The 14,176-nt window shown below is 38.7% G+C and overlaps 1 protein-coding gene across 2 annotated transcripts in view; it reads right to left on the bottom strand.

Moving 5' to 3' along the window:
• Positions 1 to 5,216, bottom strand: part of INPP1 (inositol polyphosphate-1-phosphatase) — a 64,108-nt gene extending 58,892 nt beyond the window's left edge. For both annotated transcript variants that reach the window (XM_069070219.1, XM_069070217.1), the window contains exon 1: positions 4,945 to 5,216. The gene's annotated coding sequence lies outside the window, so the exon portion shown is untranslated. The remainder of the gene's footprint in view (positions 1 to 4,944) is intronic.
• Positions 5,217 to 14,176: the final 8,960 nt, after the last annotated feature.

Here is a 14,176-nt window from a genome sequence, read left to right on the forward strand (position 1 = left end):
TGTTATTATTGGTGGCAGTTGTAGTAACAGCAGCAATATAACACAGTCTTAGAACTGAAGTTATACTCTGGGTACTGCCATGGGACCTTGGGAGGGCTTTAGTTTCCCTTTTGAGAGCTTTATTTTCTCCATATCTGAAAGGAGATTAGGTTAGGTGAATTCTAAATCCATAAAATACTATACTAAATCTTATGAAACAAGGGGTACAAATCATACTCCAAACATTTTTATCCAGGTGTTATTAGGTTTAAGCTGGGACACATGATTTCATTCCCTTGTGGTAGAAGTCCCTCCACAGAGGCATATCAACACCATCTGTAATTTAGAGATTTAGCACAGTACCTGGCATATAGTAGGTGTCTAATAAGTGTTTATTGACTAATTTGTAAGAGGTTAAGTGCCAATGGTCACATAGGTATAAGAGAGAGGTCTTAGGCTTTTTCTCTGGATACGATGCTACTTAACCTTCTCAAGTTACTGTAGTACTTGGTTTATCCTGCATGAAGCATGGAGCCATCATCTTGATTTACCATGTCCTTTTCCCCAAGAAACTAAGTTTCACACAAGTCAATGCTAGAAGGGACTTTAGAGGTTGTCTAGTCTAACATCTTTTTTTTTTTTAAACCACTGAGGAAACTGAGGCCAGGAGAAGTAAAATGAGTAGTAGAGTTAGAATTTAAACCCACTTCCTCTTACTCATAATTCATTACTCTTTCTCCTACATCAAATTATTTGCTGGGTAGTCCTGGTGAGGAAATGCCTTCTACCAAGGCATATCATCAATCATTCTGCAACTTAAGACTCTGAGAGCTGCTTATGGCTTAGCAATCTGTCATCTATGAGTTCTCTCAAATTCCCTCCTCTCTAGTTCAGTGTTTCTCTTAACCCACCTTTCTTTTCTCTTGTTTCTCCTGTCTCAGAGGAAAGTTCCCTTTTGTGTGTGTGTGCGCCAAGATTAACTTCTTTTCCTCTGCATTTGACCACAACCCCTACTACTTCTTCCATAATCTTGCTGCATATATTATCTCATTTTCTTTCTCTTGAATCTTCCATCTATGTCTAACCACTGATTCCTTTCCTTTTTATTTTTTAAACAAATATGCCCAAGATGGATAGCTAACCACTGGGTAACAGGTAAGATCCAAAAAGACACACAGCTTAGAATAGTTAACCTGAATCTAATTAAATGAAATTTAATAGGAATAAAGGTGATAGCTTACACACAGGTTAAAAAAAATTTCATAAGTACAATATGGTATAAACATGACTAAACAGCAGTTTATGTGAAAAAGATCCAGGTATTTTGGTGGACTGCAAACTCAGTGAGTAAAGGGTATGATATGGCAGCCAAAATGGGCAGGTAGATGGCACAGCACAAAGAGTGCCAAGCCTGGAATCTAGAAGGCTCCTCTGCCTGATTTCAAATCTGCTCTCAGATACTTCTTAGCTATGTGACACTGGACAAGTCATGTAATCCTGTTTGTCTCAGTTTCCATATCTGTTAATGAGCTAGAGAAGGAAATGGCAAACTACTCTAGTCTCTTTGTGGAGAAAACCCCAAATGGGGTAACAGAGTCAGATGACTAAAATACAACTGAAAGTCTAAGATGGCAGTTCCTTCCTTCCCCCCCTCCCCCCCCGCCAAAGAAATCTTAAACTTCATTAAGAGCAGGATAGTATACAGGAATAAAAAGAGCACAGCTCCATTATGCTCCATACTAGTCACAAAACATCTAGTGTCATCTTCTGGAGACTGTCTAGATCTGGGGACCAAATTTTAGGAAGGACATTTAGAAGTTGGAAAGTGTACTGAAGAGGGCAACCAGGGTGGTGAAGCATAAGTTCATGCTTTATGAGGACCAGTTGAAGGAAATGAGGATGATTATGGAAAAATGGGGAAAAGAGAAGCCTGAAGCTCTCTTTAAGTACAAGAAAGATTAGACTTGTTTTGCTTGGCTTTGGGGGGAAGAAATATGAAGACTATATGGAAGCTAGAAAGAAGAAAATTTAGACTTTATGTAAGAAAAACTCCCCAAGAATTAGAATTATCTATTAATGTAATGGTTTGTCTTGGGTCTCCCTCACTGGAGACCTTCAGGCTGGACAGCCACTTGTTGGGCAGGTTGTTAAAAGGAATTTTTCTTCTGGTATGGATTGGAGTAGATAGCCTCTAGAATCCTTTCCAACTCTGAGATTCTGTGATTCTATGAAATTCCCATCCTAAAAAAAATCGTTTCCATTGGCTATGCTATGCTTTTAAGCTGCCATTCCATCTCTCATTTTCCCTTGTTTGTAGACTTCTCAAAAGAGTAGTCTGAAGTTGCTGTTTCTATTTTCTCAACTCATTCATGCTTATTTCTTTCTTTTTGGTCAGCATTTATGAGTTAATTGGGAACTGTGGAAGAGGAAACTCCTTCTTCCAACGCATATCAGCAATTGTTCTGCAACTTACAGTCTTCAAAAGTTCCTTAGTCCTTAGCAATCTGCCTTCTCGTCTCATAGAGCTACTGAAGATTTTCTTTCAAAGGTCACTTCGCCATCAGCAAATGCAATAAATTTCTCTCAGTCCTTATCTTTCTTGACACCGAGATTCAGCTGCTAGCCATATACTAAATGAGGTCAATGACAAAAAGAAATGACTTATATAGATCAAAATATTTATAGCAGCACCTTTTGTAATAACAAAGAATGGAAAGAAAATCAAAGTTCATTGACTAGGGAATGGCTGAAAAAGTTATGGAAGGTGCATGTAATGGAATATTACTGTGCTATAAGAAACGATGAATATGAGGAATCCAGAGCTGAAGTAAGCAGAACCAGGCAGACAATATACACAATTACTATGATAATGTAATGGAAAGAACAACATAATTGAAACCAAATAGTACAAAATTATAATGGCCAAGCTTGGCCCCAAAGAGGAGATATGAAATGATGCCTGTGGCTACTTTTTGCAGACAGTAGGAGGCTATAGGTATGGAAAATAGCACAAGTCATATATTTTTTTCAATATTTTGATTAGTTTTGCTGAATGTATTTTTCTTTTTCTTCTTTTTAAATTATCTTTTACTATACATAGATATATATGTGTGTGTGTGTATATATATATATATTCTTTTATTATAAGGTTCTGGAGGGGAGGAGGGTACAGAATGGTAATTGTAGGTGATGGAAAAATAAAGGGTATCAATTAAAATATATTTTCAAAAGCACCACTAGATTGTGAGCTCCTTGAGAGAAGAAAATGTTTTTGCCTTACTTCGTATCACCAATGTTTAGCATAGTGCTTACCTTAGCATATGGTAGGTGCTTTATATAAATACTGGTTGACTTCATAAATAGAAAAGTCTGTGCATTGTGAAAGGATTTAGATTAGAGTGTCTTCAGTAAAAATTACAATGATTTCCTTTCTAGGTTCTGGCACTTCTTTTGTCTAGTTGGAGTCTTTTTGTTCTTGCTCTACATTTTCTGATGCCCAGAGTTTATTTATCCATAGCTCATATGCATAGCCCAGCCAAGTCACCACAACTCTAGTAGATGCTTTCCTGATCTTTGGAAATCTCAGCTATTGTCTACAGTAACTACCACTGAGGACTACTCTTTCAGGTACTCTTTTTCAACTGTGGGAGCCAATCAACTGACTTCTTCCTCCCAGCAACCTTGCTCTTATCCAATGAATGCCTGTCCCTAGACTCAGGGACTCATGGGAAATGAAGTCCTTAGTCTCTTCTAATCAGCACCTAAACTCCGGGTGCATGGACTCACCACAGATGGGGTTCTCATTATTGGGAATTCCTGCTACATTCTCTTCCTCTCCAATCAAAAAACAAAACACATATACCAAACTCTTGTGTACAATCTGTAGGTACGTATTATACCACATTGTCAAATTCTACAAAACATAGTTACATGCAAAGTATGTACATCACACAGTATTGTGGTAAATAGACTACCTCAGAAGATGTACAACGGCATACGTAGATATATACTAAACAGTACCGCAGATTAGTGTTCTGTGCAAAGTATACCTTACTTTGTAATACCATACTATGCTAAGTATACTTTATTCTATTGTCCAGGTACCATCTTGTCCCAAAGGGAGTGCATGATCTTGTGCCAGTAGACATTGCCTAGCTACATTAGTGTTGTCACCTATCATTTAAATAGCATTAAATGTCACTTGGCACTGGCCAGAATCCAAATACTTCTGAACCATTTAGTTTTTCTCTCTGTGCATAAACCAGTATCCTCAGGTCTACTGGCCTAAAGTGCCAAATTTGGGCCCTTGGATGACCAAGGCTGAACGTTGTCTTCTCCAGCTCTTATGGGGTCAGTTTTGTAGGTGGTCTCTGTTCTCTTGGGACATCCACAATTGGAGTATCAGCAGCACCTCTTCCCCTTTGGCTGTGCAGAGGTCCCTCTCTGCCAGAGTGATCTTGGCATTCAAATGACTAAAAGCCTACTAGATTACAGTTTTCTTTTCATTCATTTTCTCTAATCTGATTCTCCCCATACGAGAGTATCTTTTCCTCTCTAAGATCAGAGACTTTATTATTCATTTTTGTAAGTGTCTTATACATATTAGGTGCTCAATAAATATGTTGAATTTAATATTAGAATGTTTAATTTTTTTTTAGGTTGCATGGACTTGGGTAGGACTGTCATAATATTTATAAACACTCTGTAATGGATAATTTGATTTTTTGGAAATAGAGCAAAAGGTTGAGGTGCCAAGAGAAAAAGAATCTACATTCTTAGATGAATTCCTGACCAAAATTTCTCTAGTCACTTCCCTTTTCTGAGGAATATGATTGGCTTCTGGTTAAAGTAAATGAACTAGACATGAAACTTCAATCTTTTCTACCACTTGTTTCCTGTATCTTAGAACTTCTTTTTTACTGGGTTAAAATTCTTAAACTAAAAACAGTCATTTCTGCCACTTACCTTTCTACAGCAGTAGAGTTTTAGTGAAATCAGTTGATTATCAAGCTTTCTGAATTCTTAGATGAGAAGGAATATAAGCTCCAATGTCTTGATGTGTCTAATGCTACCCTTGAGATCTGGGTCCCTTTAGGTCCCCATAAAACAAAGCAAGGTTTCTGGTCTGAGAACAGAAAGTCTAGGAAATAGACTGTAGCTTATCCAAGAACTTACAATCAGTGACTCTTTGGTAAACTTCCCCAGCCCAAGTTAGGGTGGGGAGATAATAAGGTTCTCTGCTGGGAAGTCCAAAGGTTACCCTCTTTATCAAGCACATTACCAATGAGTCATTTCCTCTGATTCTTAAACATTCTCCTAAAACATTCATGTTTACTTTAGTTTTCTATGGATTTTCTTTAGTTTTCTAAAATATGCCTTTATTCTCCTTTCAGCCCAGTTCCTGATTTTCTGGATTTTCAAACTATGCTTTCCCTCTTGCCCCACCTCCAACTCCAATTTTTAGCTCCCCTTTTATGTGTTGGCCTCTCAAACTAGAATGTAAATTCTTTGAGGGCTGGGACTGTTTGTATCCCCAGTGCTTAGCACAACAGTACAGGCAGATAATAAATGCTTGTTTGCTTTGTTCTTCTTTCCTGTTATTGTTCTGTAAGAAAACATACACACACACACACAAACTAGGGGGAAGAGGAGAGGAGGAGAGGTGGCACAGTGAATAGTGTGTCAGGCCTGGACTCAGAAAGATCTGAGTTCAAATCTGATCTCTGACACTTAATAGCTACGGTATGTGACCCTGGTCAAATTACTCAACTCTGCCTTAGTTTCCTCACCTGTAAAATGTGCTGGAAAAGGAAATGATAAATCACTCCAGTATCATTGCCAAGAAAACTCCATAAAGGGGTCATGAAGAGTTGTACATAATTGAAAATGATTAAATAACATAGATAGATATACATATATATGTATATGTATATATGTGTGTGTGTAAAACCATACTTGTCTCTGGATACCCAAACTCTGCCTTTTGTATCAAAGAAAAACAGTTAAGCAAAAAAAAAAAAAAAGTCATTACAGTTGCCACATCTGATACTGAATGAAACATTTTATCCCTCTACTTAACCCCTTGCCCTCCTCCCTCCAGGGAAAGTATGTTTCATTGCCTGATCTCCACGACCATTATTGGTTATTACAGTTACTCAAATTTTGACTTCTCTTTAATGGCCTATTTTATTTACTCTTGCTGCAGTCATGCATATCATTTTAGTTCCTCTTCTTTCTCACTACCATCAATTTACCCAAATCTAACCCGGTGACTAGCTAGGCATAGCTCGGCTGTGGACACAGGAGATGAAGACCTGAGTTTGGGCTAGTCTCTGGCTTTTCCTTGCCATTGTGGTTTGCAAAGGTTTCACCTCTTGGGGAAGTATGACTTCTCAATAGAGGAAGTAGTCTCATCACTTTTCTCTTTGATTGATACCCCCACCTCAGCTTCAATTAAGTGTTACATTAGATAGAATGCTTTGAATTGGGAAGAGTTTGAATTTGAACTCAGACAATTACTAGTTATGCAACCCTGGGCAAGTCATTTGACCATTGTTTGTTCAGTTTCTTCAGCTTTAAAATGGGGCTAATAATTAGCACCTACCTCACAATATTGTTGTGAGGATTAAATGAGATATTTGTAAAACACTTAGCACAGTTCCAAACATGTAGCAGTCCTTTTATAAATGTTTGTTTTTTTTCCTGAAGAAGCTTGCTAATTCTCAGCATGGTGCTTCTGGTTCTAATCTAGAGTTTCTAGAAAGAAGAGGAAAAAACTTTAAAAGGTACCCAATAGAGGGACGGCTAGGTGGTGCAGTGAATAGAGCACTGGCCCTGGAGTCAGGAGTTCAAATCCGACCTCAGACACTTAACATTTAGTAGCTGGGTGACCTTGGGCAAGTCACTTAACCCCAATTGACCTGCCCTCTCCCCTCCAAAAATAAATAAGTAAATAAAAGGTACCCAATATTCCAACATGACTCAGGTATGGGGACAGTAGTATATTCCCATGTAGAAAAGGGAAGATTAAGCAATAATCATGGAATGATTAGAGCAGAATCCAGCAACAGCATAAGATAATAGATTTACAGCTGAAAGGGACCTTAGCAGACATTAAATTCAGCCCTCTTATTTTACAGATGAGGAGACTAAGGGGAAGGAGAACACACATTTATTAAGCACCTACTGTATCTCAAGCACTTCACTAAGCCCTTTACAACTATCATCTCATTGACCCTCACAACTGTGATGTAGGCGCTATTCTGATCTCTATTTTACAGTTGAGGAAACTGATGTAGACAGAAATTAAGTGACTTGCCTAGGGTCATACAGGCAATAAGTATCTAAGATGAGATTTTTACTCAACTCTTCCTGAATTGAAGCCTAGTGCTCTATCCACTGCACCACCAAGCTGCCCAGGTGCTGGAGGAATAAGTGACTTACTCAGGGTCACTCAGCTGAGAAGTATCTGAAGTGAATTTGAACTACTTTTACAATCATTTGGGATGCTAATATGAAAGCCTCACTGGGACATAAACAGTTCTACCAACAAGTCTTCTAGTCAGTCTACATTTCACCTCCAATGGGCACAGTCCAGTCAAACACCAAGTGGGATCGTCTATTCGGGGGGCAAAGTTTTCCCTGTTCTAAGCCTATTCTGCTACAGTTGCCTAGATGGCAAGCATACCCACTCTGCTAGAATGTTCTTGCCATCAGCATTCACAGGTCTTTCCAGATCTTTCAGCGTTCACAAGGTTGATACTAAATCAAACACAAAAGAGAGACAAGGCAGGCTTCTGGTATAAGGCTGGCTGAGTCTACACTCTCTATGGCAGCTGGGAAATGTGGTGGGACCCAGCCCCATTATTATTGCAGAGTAGGGAAATAACTTTCTTTGTTCCACTTTCCCATTTGAAGTCACAGTTTGTCTTCTTAAAGAGCTGCTTCCAAGCAACTTGACAGCCAAAAACTGAATTTCCTTCTACCAAGTGTGGCCTTTCTGAGTCATCAGCTTTCTTGGCTTAGCTCTCAAGTGGGGGAACTCAACCATGAGTCTTACATAGCCAGAAGCAGATCAGCATATGCTCTTAAGGGGGACAGGGAAGAGGATTTTACCATGCTCCCCTGAATGCAGGAAAATAGAAACAGAGCTGGAAGGGATCTTTAAGACCATCTAGTCCAAAGTCCTCATTTCACAGATGAGGAAACCAAGACCCAGGGAGATTCAGAGACTTGCCCAAATCATTGATGCAGGATTTGAATCCAGGTCCTCAAATCCAAAGTTTGTGGGCTTACCACTTAACCATGCTGCCTCCTAGCTTATTTCTTATTATAACCATTATTTCTTATTGCACAATAATAATCCATTACATTCATATGGCAGCTTCTTTAGCCATTCCCCATTTGCTGGAATCTGCTTTATTTCCAGTTCTTTTTTAGCACAAAAAAGTGCTTCTTTGAATGTTTTGGTATATATGGAAACTTTCCATCTTTTAGAGCATCTTGGGAAAACACTTGATTTTCATAATCTTTTTTTGTCTCATATTTTGTTTTGTTTTGTTTTTGCTTTTTGAGGGGGGAAGGCAGGGCAATTGGGGTAAAGTGACTTGCCCACTGTCATACAGCTAGTAAGTGTTAAGTGTCTGAGGTCAGATTTAAACTCAGGTCCTCCTGATTCCAGGGACGGGTACTCTATTCACTGCACCACCTAGCTGCTCCCTTGTCTCTCTAATATTAATATGAGTATTCTATCAAATCCATTTTAATCAGGATCAGCAAAATAATGTGTGGGAGAATGTTGAGAATATGATATGTAATGCAAAATATATTTTAATTTCTCAAATATTGAATGCAACTTTAAGAGAAAATCATATTCAAAATGTCCAGTTCATGGAGTTGCATTCTTTTTCTAAACCACACCCAATTGAATCTCTTTCACACGCAGAAGGAAATTTATGAAATTCCCATTTCATTCTGGTAAAACTTAGCTCATAGAAAACAGGCCTGGCAAGAGTAGACAAAAACTGGATCTCTCATTTGCTAGTCAGGCTTCACTTTTTTTAAAAGATATTTTCCCCCTCCAGTTTAAAAATCATTTTACCATTTAGGTAATACTTTGATAGAAAAACCTCTCCTGAGACAGTGGAAAGGGCACTGGATTTGGAATCATATGGCTTGGATTTGAATCCTGGATTTACCATTGAATGAATACCTTTGTGTCCCCAGGTAAATAAGTGTTAACTTTGGTGTCTTTGTCATGTCATGTATAGAATTAAAGGGTTAGGCCAGATTATGTCCAAAATCCCTTCCAACTCTAAGATACCATGGTTCCATTCCAGTAAAAGTAAGGAGTATTATTTAATATGCCTTAGGGCTTATTGAACTATCCTAGCTGCTTTTTCACCAGAGAAGTTTTTTTTTTTTATTTAAAACAATATATCTAAATGAGATTTTGGGCTTATTGTGGTTACTCATATTCTCTTAGTAGGAACTTTAGAGTTTGAATGTGAAAAATACTGAAAATTAGAAAGAACTTATAACTTGTGAGTGTTTGCAAAGTTTAAAGCACAACAATTATTATTGACATATCATTTTTCTCATGGGTTTTTTTTTTCCTTTTCTTCATCACTGTTCCACCTCTATCATAGTGAGATAGAAAATTTTTTGTGCATAAGTTGGCTGGCTCCTGAGTCCTAAATAGTGAGTTCCAGCTGAGAGGTGCAGATTGAAAAGGCAGTGTGGTATAACACATGGAGGGCTGGTCTTTGGAGTCAGGAAGATCCCTATTTAAGCCTTGCCTCTGACATATACTATCTGTGTGATCCTGGGTAAGTCACAACCCCCTTAGAGCTCTAAGTGAGTTTCTTTGTGTTGATATGCATTGGTAGAGGAAATTTCCTCACACAAGAGTTCCCTGATAACAATGAAATCACAGGTCTAGTCCCCAAACCTAGGGGTAATTAAGTGTAGAAGTGGATAGAGTGCCTGAGGTCAGGGGCCTGGAGTAATGATTCATCTTTCTGAATTCAGATCTGGCTTCTGATGCTTAGTAATTGTGTGAACCTGAGTAAGTCACTTAACCCTGTTTGCCTCAGTTTCCTCATCTGTAAAATGAGCTAGAGAAGGAGATGGCAAACCACTTCAGTATCTTTGCCAAGAAATCCCAAATGGGGTCATGAAGAGTCATTCACAACTAAAACAACTGAACAACAGTCCCAAACCAGAATGATTTTTTTTCTCACCCTTAATTCTTTTTCTTATTGCTTTGAAACAGTAACATCTGCTGCCAGAATTGCTTTTCTAAATCTTCAATCTTGTAAGGGCAGACAACAAGTTGTGTTAAAGACATAGACTTTTACTTGGCATGAGTCGGGGGTGGGAGAAGACACAAATGGAGAGAAAACATTTCTTTACCCATATCCTGTTGTTTTTTTTAAACTACCTTTCTTATTTATCTCTGTTTCATTCCTACCTTCTTTCCTGGTGGTAAAGAGACCAAACAACTTGAATATATTTCCCTTTTGAAATACTGTGGACTGGTTAGTGGACCTTTGGGCATTCAGGTTTTCATTGGAAAGGATAGTTTAATGGGGTCTGAAGCATGTGCAAACCCCATCAACTTGCTAAGATGGCATCTCCAGGTAAAAGATGCTAGGAAGCTGCTTCTGGGAGAATCCTGATGATCTGTGAGGGAAGTGCCTTGGAGAGGCTGGAATATGTGTAGATCATCTGTTAACCAGCTACAGCTAGCCTACCACATGTTGGATAGGAGCTGCCTTTTCCTTTGGCAGCAGATCCTGAGTCATCTCTTCTCCTGTTGTCTCTTGTTGCAAACTTCTCTGAAGGATTGAAGAAGTGAATCTTTCACCCATGAAGTCCAATGACTTACTAGTTGTTGTAAGTCAATAAGCATTAATTAAGGGTGTACTATGTGCTAGGCACTGTGCTAAGGAATGGAGGGAAGAGGATGGGGAGGGCTTTGGGCTTCCTTCCCTCTTTGCAACCATATGGCCCCTGAGAAACAGTCATATTCATTCATACTTTTCCATTCTATGTGCAGAGAGGAATCTCCAGCTTTGGGAATTTTAAAGGCCTGGAGAATGAGCCATAGAAATTCAGAAGTCAGAATCTAGGCCAGGTATTGCAACCAGCACAGCATGGATACCCTGAATATCCAGGAGCAAGGAATGATTTTTATCTTTATCTTTAGGAGTGACCCAGCTCAGTGGAATGACTCATCTGGCATCAATGTCAGTTTTGGACATAAACTTGATAGGATTAATGCTATATAGGAACTGAGCTAAGTAATGAGTCTGATCACCTGTTCACCTCCAGACAGGGATACTATAGAGGGATTATACCCCCGAGGTCTTGGGGGAAATGTTTGCATAATTGTTCTTGCTATGTCTTTGAAGTAAACATCCCTTTAAAAAAAACTAACTGATTTTAAGTGGTTAAAGGGAACCGGGCAGTTAGTTAGTGGCCAACTTAACTAATAGAAAAACACAAGTGTTAGGAGTCCCAGACAGGTGTAAGAAACAACTCACAAACTTTTCAGAGGGCCCAGGTGCTCTGAAGGCTGATGTAGCCTGCCTGGCTCTGGGAGAGAGGGCCTCAGAATATTTTTTACAATAGAATTTGGTGTTCTACCATCTGTGTTTCTTCTGTATTTATAACCCTGGAATTTTGCAAGATAGTCACCCTCTCTACTACCTCAAAAATAAATTTCTTAAAGCATAAACCTAACTGATGTTACTCTCATATTCAAGAAACATCACTGACTACTTGCTGTCTCCTAAGCTTAACATTCCATCTTCTTCCTCCTGTCTTTTTGCATAGACTCCCGCATGCCTGGGACGCACTCCCTCATCTCCATCCCTCGAGATCACTACCTTTCTTCAAGCTTCAGCATTTCTCGATCTAATTAGTTGTAAGTAATCATCCTACCTCAAATTATATTTATATTATATTCCTTCCCTAGGTGAAGGTAATTTCTATTTTTGTCATTGTTTCTTAATGCTTACTATGATGCCTTGCACATGACATATGTTTGAACATATCTTATATTGAGTAGTTCAATAATCCTCACCCAACTATTAAGTATCAGAGACAAGAATCAATTGTAGATCTTGCCCTCTTTCAATGACACCAGGCTTCCTCTGAAGAGTAAAAAAGTCACAGTCATCTGGTTAGCAAGAAAACCATAAAGGTGGTTCAGGATAGAGTTCAACTTTAATATTACTAAAGCAACATAGTATTTAAATAGTAGTCCCATTTTTTTCCTAAAAATAATTATTATCAAGTATTAAAAGTACAAATTTTCAGCAGAGGGAATTACATACATGTTATAATAATGATGGTGATCAAACCATTGACTTCCCCTCAGCTTAGTGAATATTTGCAAATAAAATGCAAACTGGTCTGCAGGGCACAAGGGTTCTTGGACTTGTTTGTAGATAAGCCAACCATTGTTGCTAGGTTACCTGCAGAGTTAAAAATCTAATTCAATAGTACTGATATTGTGACAAGCCCTTAATCCATGAAAACTGATATTTTTGCTTACTATACCTACAACTTGCTATTTTTAGATATACTATTTGCACATTAATGTTTTAAAATCCAAGTGCATTTGCATTGTTCTGTGAATAGTTGCTTTATGGGTTCATGACTAAGGAGGGTGAATGTAAATCTTTCCATTTACTTTGTTCTTTTTTTTACTTCCATTTTGATAATTAGTGTTTATACTCTATAAATTCAAGGAGGAATCAAGAAAGATGCTGTGGTTGCAAAGGTGGGTCACCTTAAAGAATGGAGGTGCCCTCAAGTAGAAATAGCAAAGTTCAGAAGGGTGGTTGATTTGGAGAAGACGGATGGTAATGAGATCTGGTGTTTTTTTGTTTGTTTGTTTTTGCTTTTTGGAGGGCAAATGGGGTTAAGTGACTTGCCCAAAGTCACATGGCTAGTAATTGTGTCAAGTGTCTGAGGTTGAATTTGAACTCAGATCCTCCTGACTCCAGGGCTGGTGCTCTATTCACTGTGCCACCTAGCTGCCCCATGAGATCTGTTTTGAAATAACTGAGTTTGGATACCTAGCTATAGGATACTGTAGCAGCAAGCACCCCAAGCGCGTTCTCAGGGTTTGCAGCTACCACAGGTTCTTAGATCTGCTTTGTTAAAGGAAAGCAACTCAAAATGGGTCAACAAGCTTACTTTAATCAGTCAGACATATATCGTTTACCTTGTTCAGAAGAAAAGGTCAGCACCCTGAACCTCAAAGTATACAGGCATAATTATCAAGACATTAACAGATCAAGTAGACAGCTTTCCAAACTGTCCAACCATTACATCCATACCCAGTCAACATCTGGGTTTCCACATTCTGGGTTTTTCAAAGCCGGGGGACTCTCAACAACGGCTTCCCAGAATTCAGATCAAATCACAGAACACTTCTCAAAGTGAGTCCCAAAACAAAGCTACACATCAGGGCTTATATAGCCTTCTCCTGGCTCAGAGAATGTAACAACCTTACTGACGCACTGGCCAATCAAAAAGTATCTACTGAAAAACAAGCCTCCCCCACCCCAGGCTTCAGGTGCACATTAGCCTAGGGGCAGGGAAGATCTTTAAAATTTGCATTCCCATTACAGATACCCAGCTGAAAATATCCAATAGACAGGATGCAGGATAAAATTTCAAGAGAGAAAAGATGGTTAGATATATGGACGTGGGAGTAAATTGCATAGAGCTAATAATTAATCCTATTGAATCTGATTAGATCACCCAATGAGATTGTAGAGAGAAAAGATGAAGGCCAGGACAGAGAAAATGAAGTGCAATGGATGGGGAATTAGAATCAGTCAGGAAGACCTACATTCAAATCCAGCTTCAGACCTTTACTAGCTGTGTGACCCTAGACCAGTTACCCTCTCTGGGCCTCAGTTATGTCATTTGCAAAGTGAGGGGGCTTGGATTCAATAACCTTTAAGGTTTCTTCGAGCTATAAGTCTATGGTCTCAGGAAATAAACTGAGCTCTAAATCTATGATCCCCACATCAGTACTTGGGAGATACAAGGGTATGGGAACAATTAGAAATTGACTTTCTGGGGGATTAACTTTGGTCAACAAGAAGTATTTAATAAGTACTTACTTTGTGCCAGGTACTTATTGTGCTTTCTAGATAGGGGAAATGTGCAAAAA

The sequence above is a fragment of the Petaurus breviceps genome, unplaced genomic scaffold, assembly GCF_028583685.1.
Source record: "Petaurus breviceps papuanus isolate PSGF00001 unplaced genomic scaffold, PetGlider_PUasm1.0 90804, whole genome shotgun sequence".
Taxonomy (NCBI): domain Eukaryota; kingdom Metazoa; phylum Chordata; class Mammalia; order Diprotodontia; family Petauridae; genus Petaurus; species Petaurus breviceps.